The 8,677-nt window shown below is 43.1% G+C and overlaps 1 protein-coding gene across 1 annotated transcript in view; it reads right to left on the reverse strand.

Annotated features, from left to right (window-relative positions):
- The window catches only part of LOC132710049 (uncharacterized), a 71,817-nt gene that overhangs the window by 22,125 nt on the left and 41,015 nt on the right, over positions 1 to 8,677 (reverse strand). The window contains 1 exon segment of the mRNA XM_087884161.1: positions 17 to 155. The gene's annotated coding sequence lies outside the window, so the exon portion shown is untranslated.

Consider the following 8,677-nt stretch of genomic DNA (forward strand, 5'->3'; position numbering starts at 1 on the left):
AACAGTGCCAACTTACATCTGTTCCTCTGTAGTTGTTTAGAAAATTACTGTGGGACTTCCGGCTGTACTTCTGGCATCTTCGGAGCAGGAACTGCAACCTTCATGGTCCCGTTACAAGCTCTCTTTCGAGGGCTGAAATGTGAGCCAAAGCCATTCTGGAGGAGTGGTGAAGTAAAGGGAGAAAATACTTTTAATTGCAATTTGACCCCAAAAAATCAAAGGGAATATACATTTAGAGATATTTGTTAAAGCAGCGACCAGGCATCCAGAAAAAAACCCAGACTTTAAAGAAGGATTTTTTTTTTTTAAATACAAATAGAAATCTGCATTTTGAAAGAGAAAAGGCATGACATGGCGAAGGCCTTTTAAATGTTGGAATTATAACTACAAACTTTTGTTTCATCATTATCGCTCATTTATTGGATTTACAACTTTAAATAATTGAAATTGGATTTTTTAACAATAAAGCAGAGAGGCTGGAGCAGACTGAAGTGAGAGCACCAGCTGCTGATAAAACATGAACTAAGCAACTTTGGAAATAACTACTTAAAAAGACTGAAAATACTTGTTGGATAAGCTTCTAATTTAAGACCACTGGAGATTTAAATAAAAGATTCTTGAATATTACTGAACATATAAAAGTGACTTGAAGAGGGTGGAAAACTCCCTGGTGCACCAAGATTGAATAGACTGTATTGATGAAATATTTAAAAACTGTGGTCTGGAAATCTTGTAAGCTAAACGGATTGGAGCCATCTCAAAGCACTAGGGAACTACTTGGTCACATGGGCCAAATGTTTGATTGCGTAGTTGAAAGACTGGAAAATATAACGCAAGAGATAATGAGCAAAAATTTGGATAATGAGAGGGCAATGGAGTTATTAGAAGACATGGGAGAGAAAGCAGAAGTTAGATGCCAACAAGATGAAGATAACAAGAGATACCACTAAAATTAATAATGATTAAAAATTAAAACAGCAGGGAAATAATGTAAAAGTTTTTAAGAGGGAATGGGAGAAACAGGAAGAGAATTGGGGAAAAGAGAAGGGGCATGGAATAGATAGTTTCGAAATCAGACAGAGAGGAAAGGTAGAGGGAGGAAAAAAACCTACGTTATATAATGTAGAATATATAAAAATATATTCTACATTATAGAATATATAATGTAGAATATAAAAATCTATATACAGAATATAGATTTTGAAACAGAAGGAGAAAAAGGCTTAAAAGAAGAACACCGGAAGCAAGTTTAAGAAAAAAAAGACTAAAAACTTGGAAGCAGCCAAGAGATGATGGATAAGAGGGGTAAAAAGAGTAAAAAATTATTGTTGAATATATATGAATAATGTATACCATTATTAGAATTATATAGGTTGGAAAATTACTTTGTAAATTAGATAACTAGAATTTGTATGAGGGTATAATTAAATGTGTATAAAAATGTGATTAGCAATGAAAAGCTAAAATTAAACAATTTGAGATCAGACAATGAAAGAACATATTTTAATGAAAACATGTGTATAGATTCTAGAATTATAAGGATTGAAGGATTGGAAATAATATGAATATGAATAAATGTACATTAAATGTTTGAATGATTATGGTTGGAAATAGAAGTGTATACTGAAATATTGAATAATGAAAGAAAGAGGGATCACACCTTTGAATATTAGAGTATGGGAGGGGGGGAAGTTAACATAGAGGTAGAAGTAAGAGGGGAATAATAGTAAAAAATAGACACAAAAATGTTACAATGAATGGAAGAACTATGAGAAGGTTTAGAATTGAAGGACGATAGTAAAGATTATATGTTAACAAAATGAAAAATGAAAATGAAATGTAATTATTAGGAATAATAATGTTATGTTTATTTGCATTGAAACGTATGATACCCAGATACACCATTCACACAATAGATGTATAAAATTAAAAATAATAAACTTGGAAAAAAAAATTCTTAGCAATGCAAAGGACTATCATCAATTATATCGTGAAGTGCTGGGGATAGATTTTATGACTTTCAAGCCTGACAAAATGTCCCAAAATGGTTACAGTCAAACCTTCTAAGCTAAATTTAGAGCTGTGGGGCTTTAGCTGATGAAATGAGCCTGATTATTTATTTATTTATTTTAATTTTTATATCGCCCTTCTCCCAGAGGACTCAGGGCGGTGCACAGCCAACAATAAAACACACCTATACACAAAATTTAAAAACAGTTTAAAAACATATTAAATAATTTGGCCCAATATCATTAAAAAAGACAACCATTAAAATACATGTTTAGACCAGCCCAGCTTGTTGGAACAGTAACGTCTTGAGGGCACGGCGAAAGGTGTTATTAATCATTATGTCACATGATAGGGCCAATTTACATCTGTTCCTTTGTAGGTGTTAAGCAAATTAATGTGGGTTGTTAAAGGAAATTTCATATGACTGTGACTTGCAATTTACTACCAGTATACCCACTGATTTTGCTTATCAGAAGCTAGCTGGGGAGGTCACAAATGAGGATCATGAGTGTGGGATGCTGCCGCCATCATAAAGGTGCAACTATTGGCAGAACCCGAGTTGGTGCAACTCCTTTTCCTGCACCTTCAAAACCACAGTCACTGCTGATGTGCGGTCCCTGAACAAGTGCTAGGATTACCACAAATTTTGTGGACCAGGTGCACGTCTGCTTCTACTGTGCCATAGTAACTTTGAAGGCTCAGGGAAGAAGTGGTAAGTGAGGACTACCTGTGCAACCAAAGATGTCAAAAGGTCCTCAATAGCTATTTCTTAGGAAGTGCTGGATTAAGCACAATTGAACCTGGTTATAATACATGGATGGAACAGGAAATACCATACTTATTGGCAAGACATGGAAATAAAAAAACATTGATCGGTTGAACGGTGTTCCAATACTGGAAGAGTTCACATAAAGAAGAGGGTGTCAACTTAGTTTCCGAAGCACCAGAGAGCACGACAAGAAGCAATGGATGGAACTAATGAAGGAGGGAAGCAACCTAGAACTAAGGAGAAACTTCCTAACAGTGAGAACACGTAACCAGTGGAACAGTTTATGTTCAGAAGTTGTAGGTGTTCCATCACTTTTAGAAGGGATTGCACAGCCATCTGTCTGGAATGAGCAGGGGATTGGGACAGAAGTTTCAGCTCATCCCAGTGACGGAGCACCCAGAACCATTCCCAAAGAACCAACCTCCACTTGAAAGAGGCTTTTTCAAGCTTCCCACCAGCAGAAATTGCAGCCCCCAGTTTCCCAGCCTGCAGCACCAGTGGGCTTCCATTTGGGGAGGGAAGGAACCTGCAGCAGCCGCAGCTGAGAGGCTTCAGCCCAGTTGCTTCTCCGCTTCCAGGCCGTGGAGGGAACCGAACAGCCCGACTTGCTCCCAGACTCTCCTCCCACCTGCAGCCCTCAACTCACCTGCCAGCTGCTGCTCCGACCCTGGGAAGAGCACAAGAGCCGCTCTGCACACCAACTTCCTCCCATCAGCCATCCGGAAGAGGAGGTTCCTCTGTGCTTCTCCTCCCATCCCATCCTTTCTAGCCATACAGTACTTGATGGTTTTAACTCTTTAAACTCAAGAGTTTAAACTCAGAGCCTGCCTACTGTATTGTCAGCTTTCTAGGCACAGATGTTGTCCCCTTGACTTCCATCTCCCGATAGGAAACGTTTGTCCTGTCTCTACCTAAGGCGTGTGGAAGGTGTTTTCACTGATTAAATGCTATCCAGTCGTTTTTCACTTCTAGCAACCCACTTTTGCAACTGAGCCAAGTGTGATGTGCTCAGCTATTAACCTGAATAGAATAGAATAGAATAGAATAGAATAGAATAGAATAGAATAGAATAGAATAGAATAGAATAGAATAGAATAGAATAGAATAGAATAGAATTGAATTCTTTATTGGCCAAGTGTCATTGGACACATAAGGAATTTGTCTTTGTGCCGAGCTCAAAAGTTAATGACTTTTACAGAGTTACAGAATCAGCTTTCTTGGGGGTGTCTCTCAGTGGAGATCAAAGCCTCTCTACACCCTAAATATTTATGACTTATTTAATGTGGCTCCCAAGGATTTAGGACGGGGCACCAAACCCTCCAGGGAGCCAGCTTCACTCTTGCTGGCCAGGGCTGCATCCAGGGGCACGGAGGATAAAGCTTGATTCCTGAAGGAGGGAATTGTATATCTGCTAATGTTAAATGCCATGTGTAAACTCTGTAAACTTACTTGCGGGGAAGTCTCCATTAGGTCACAGATAGAGGAAAATATGCAGCCTCAATATATACAGGTAGTCCTCAATTTACGACCACAATTGAGCCCAAAATTTTTGTTGCTATGTGACTCTGGACACTGCAACTGTCATAAATATAAGTCAGCTGTCAAGCATCCGAATCCAAATCACATGACCATGGGAATGCTGCACACAGTCATAAGTGTGAAAAATGGTCATAAGTCGCTTTTTTCAGCGCCGTTGTAACTTTGAACGGTCACTAAATGAACTGTCCTGAGTAATTGTCCTAATATCTGCCTCCTTCTGGGTCGCTTACAGCAAGCTTTCTTCAGATAGCCTGCTCTCGGCCACAGTTACCTGAGCTTCTCTCCAAGCGCCCCAGATATCCGGGAGCGATTGAAGAGTCCGGGATTTAGGAAGCCCGGCAATCTGATTGATTTTAAAAGGAGAGCAGATCTGTTGTCAAGGTTCTGACAGATGCCCTAATTAACTCATGAGTCTCGAGCCAAGTTTCAAAAGGAATCCAATGATTTATTAGGAGCAGCATGTCGGCCTCTAGGCATCTACTCAAGTGAGGTCTGCTCTGCTGCATGTAAGTTACAGCTCACCTTTGACCCTGTCCCCCCCCTCCTTTCAGTTTGTGTCATAAATGACATTCTCCAATGAGGTACTCCCGCGGGCTGTAGAGACACGCCTCACAACCCGGCTTTGGTAATTCAAAGTTGGAAGAAGGTACGCATGGAATGTGCCCCCCCCCCTTGCTTCTAATGGCAACTCAAGAGCAGACTAGAAATGCTTTTGCGAGTTGACACATAAATTTACAAGGAGTAAACCTTAACATGGAGAGTTTTAGAACTCCCAACACAAAGAACAATGCAGGCACCAGTTTTAAAGCATGTGCCACCAGTGGAATACAATCTGAGGAGGGAAGGAATTTAGAGCAGCTGACATGTTTCAGCCTCTTGCTTGTCTGCTATTACACCTGGGGAATCCCAAACAGCCCTACTTGCTTCCGGCCTCTCCTCCACCTGTCCACACCTCACCTTTCAGCTGCTGCTTCCACCCTGGGAAGACCAGGAGGGCCATCCTCCCCGCCTCCACCCTCTCAGCAGAGCCGGAAGAGGCTGTTCTTCTTCTCCTTCAAATCCTCTCTAGGAATCTACTGTTCAAATGTTTGTTTGTTTATTTATTTACTTTTAACAATTTTTATTGAACAATTTTTAAAATTTTTGACAATTTTCTCCTTTGCAACATTTCCGCATCAGTATACTTCCACTATATATCCATTTCCCCCCCTTACATCTATATGAAGGAACAGGCAGACGAGATCTCAGAACCACTGAACTACATCTCTCAAAGATCCTGGAGCACAGGGGAACTGCCAGAAGTCTGAAAAAGAGTTGATGTAGTTCCCATCTTCAAAAAAGGGAAAAAAACAGATCCAGGAAACTACAGACTTATCAGCCTGACCTCAATGCCAGGGAAGCTTCTGGAAAAGATAATCAAGCAACAAATCATCAAACACCTAGAAGCAAACAAAGTAATAACCAAAAGCCAACATGGGTTTGTCAAAAACAGATCATGCCAGACTAATCTTATTGCATTCTTTGACAAAGTGACAAAATTAGTGGACCAGAGGAATACTGTCGATATAATTTACTTGGACTTCAGTAAAGCATTTGATAAAGTAGACCATAACCTACTACTAGATAAAGTAGAAAAATGTGGGTTAGACAGCATCACCACCAGTTGGATTCGTAACTGGCTGACCAACTGCACTCAACGTGTAGTCTTCAATGGAACTGCATCTACATGGAGGGAAACATGCAGTGGAGTACTCCAGAGCTCTGTTTTAGGCTGAGTATTCTTCAACATCTTCATCAATGACTTGGATGAGGGGATAGATGGGAAACTCATCAAATTTGCAGATGACACCAAGCTGGCAGGAATAGCCAACACTCCAGAAGATAGGCTTAAGATACAGAAGGATCTTGACAGACTTGAACATTGGGTGTTATCTAATAAAATGAAATTCAACATTGAAAAAAGCAAGGTTCTACATTTAGGGAAGAAAAACAAAATGCACAGGTACCGTATATGTCAGTGATGGCAAACTTTTTTGGCATTGTGTGCCAAAAGTCTAAGCGTGCCTGCGCTGTCACGCTCCCGCGTGCCGGAACCCATAATGCAATGCGTGCCATTTATGCATGTGTGCACGACAACCCCCACGCTCCCTCTACACATGCGCCCACACTGTGCATGCATGCCCCCCCAATGCACCCCCCCCCCACTTTTTCCAAGTGGGCCGGCATACCTCTTACCAGAGGACAACTATCTTCTGTTCAACATTTATGTAAAGCCGCTGGGCAAGATCATCCATGGTTTCGGGGTGAAGTACCACCAGTACGCTGGTGACACCCAGCTGTACATCTCCACCCCAGACCACCCCAACAATGCCCTTGAAGTGATGTCCCGGTGTCTGGAGGCCGTGCGGATCTGGATGGGGAGGAACAGGCTCAGGCTCAACCCATCCAAGACCTAGTGGCTGTGGTTTCCGACGTCCCGATATAGTCAGTTGATGCCATCGCTGACTATTGAGGGCGAATCGCTGGCCCCCATGGAGAGGGCTCGCAACTTGGGCATCCTCCTGGATTCACGGCTGTCTTTAGAAGAGCACTTGACGGCCATGACCAGGAGGATTTTTCATCAGGTTCGCCTGATTCGCCAGTTGCGTCCCTTTCTGGATCGGAACTCCCTACACACAGTCACTCATGCCCTCATCACCTCCCGCCTGGACTGTTGTAATGCTCTCTACATGGGGCTCGCCTTGAGGAGCACCCGGAGGCTCCAACTGGCACAGAGTGCGGCCGCGCGGGTGGTTATGGGAGCAACATGGCGCTCCCGTGTGACACCTCTCCTGCGCGAGCTGCACTGGCTCCCGGTGGTCTTCCAGGTGCGCTTCAAGGGTTTGGTTACCACCTTTAGAGCGCTCCATGGCTTAGGACCTGGTTATTTACGGGACCGCCTACTACCACAAACAGCCTCCCACCGGCTGGTACGCTCTCACAGAGAGGGTCTCCTCTGGGTGCCGTCAGCCAAGCAGTGTTGACTGGTGGCTCCCAGGGGGAGGGCCTTCTCTGTGGGGGCACCCACTATCTGGAACGAGCTCCCCCCCGGAGATACGGAGGATCCCGGATCTGCGCACTTTCCGCCGTGCTCTTAAGACCCTCCTATTCCAGCAAGCTGGCCTGGCCTAATTTTCTCCCCCTTTTTTAATTTTTTAAACTGAAATTTTAATTTGTTTTAAATTATGGGGTTTTTTAATTGTCTTGGGCTAAATTATTTAATTTGGTTTTAAATTGTTTCTAACTTTTGTATTTATGTATTTTATTCTGTGCCTGTTCACCGCCCTGAGTCCTTCGGGAGTAGGGCGGTATATAAATTTAATAAAACATAAACAAACATAAACAAACTAGGTACCGGCCCGTTCCCTGGTGAGACAGCTGTTCCCTGCCCTGGCGCATGGTGCTGCCAAGATGGCTTGGCTGATGATCAGGCAACTCCAAAGTTTCCTGCTAAACGGGTTCGTTCTCTTGCCCATCTTCTTTCCCTGTTTAAAAGAGCTGCGCTTGTAGGGGGGAGAGATCTGACTAAAGAGCTGTGCTTTAGCTGTGCTAAAGAGCTGCCTCCTGCCTTCCACGATCTCCAAAGTTCCTCCCCCATGGAATCCTAGCTTTTTCCTGCCTTCCACGATCTCCAAAGTTTCTCCCCCATGGAATCCTGGCTTTTTCCTTCCTTCCACGATCTCCAAAGTTTCTCCCCCATGGAATCCTGGCTTTTTCCTTCCTTCCACGATCTCCAAAGTTCCTCCAAAGTTCCTCCGCCATGGAATCCTAGCTTTTTCCTGCCTTCCACGATCTCCAAAGTTTCTCCCCCATGGAATCCTAGCTTTTTCCTGCCTTCCAGGATCTCCAAAGTCTCTCCCCCGATTGAGTGCCTCCTGCCTTCCGTGCCTCCTCAGATCTTTGCAGTTTCTCCCCCCATTGCGTGCTAGCTTTCTCCTGCTTTTCTGCCACGGTGAGGCATCTGCAGAGGGTAGAACCTGCAGAGATCGGGAAAGGAGCCTGGATTAGCTCAGCAGACTAATGCATTGTAATTTAACTCCAGCTGTCTGCAATTAAGTTCGAATCTTGCCAGGCTCAAGGTTGACTCAGCCTTCCATCCTTTCTAAGGTAGGTAAATTGAGGACCCAGTTTGTGGGGGCAATAAGCTGACTTTGTAAAAATATACAAAAGTATGAAGGCTATTGCTTAATGCATTGTAAGCCTCCCTGAGTCTCCGGAGAAGGGCAGCATATAAATCAAAAAAAAAAAAAGGCCCTGGCTCCGTTCATGCGTGGCAGAGACCAGAAGACCAGCTGGCCGATTGGAGGTGCGTGCATGTGC

The sequence above is a fragment of the Pantherophis guttatus genome, chromosome 2 (genome assembly GCF_059756535.1).
Source record: "Pantherophis guttatus breed Tessera chromosome 2, ASM5975653v1, whole genome shotgun sequence".
NCBI classification, from domain to species: Eukaryota; Metazoa; Chordata; class Lepidosauria; order Squamata; family Colubridae; genus Pantherophis; species Pantherophis guttatus.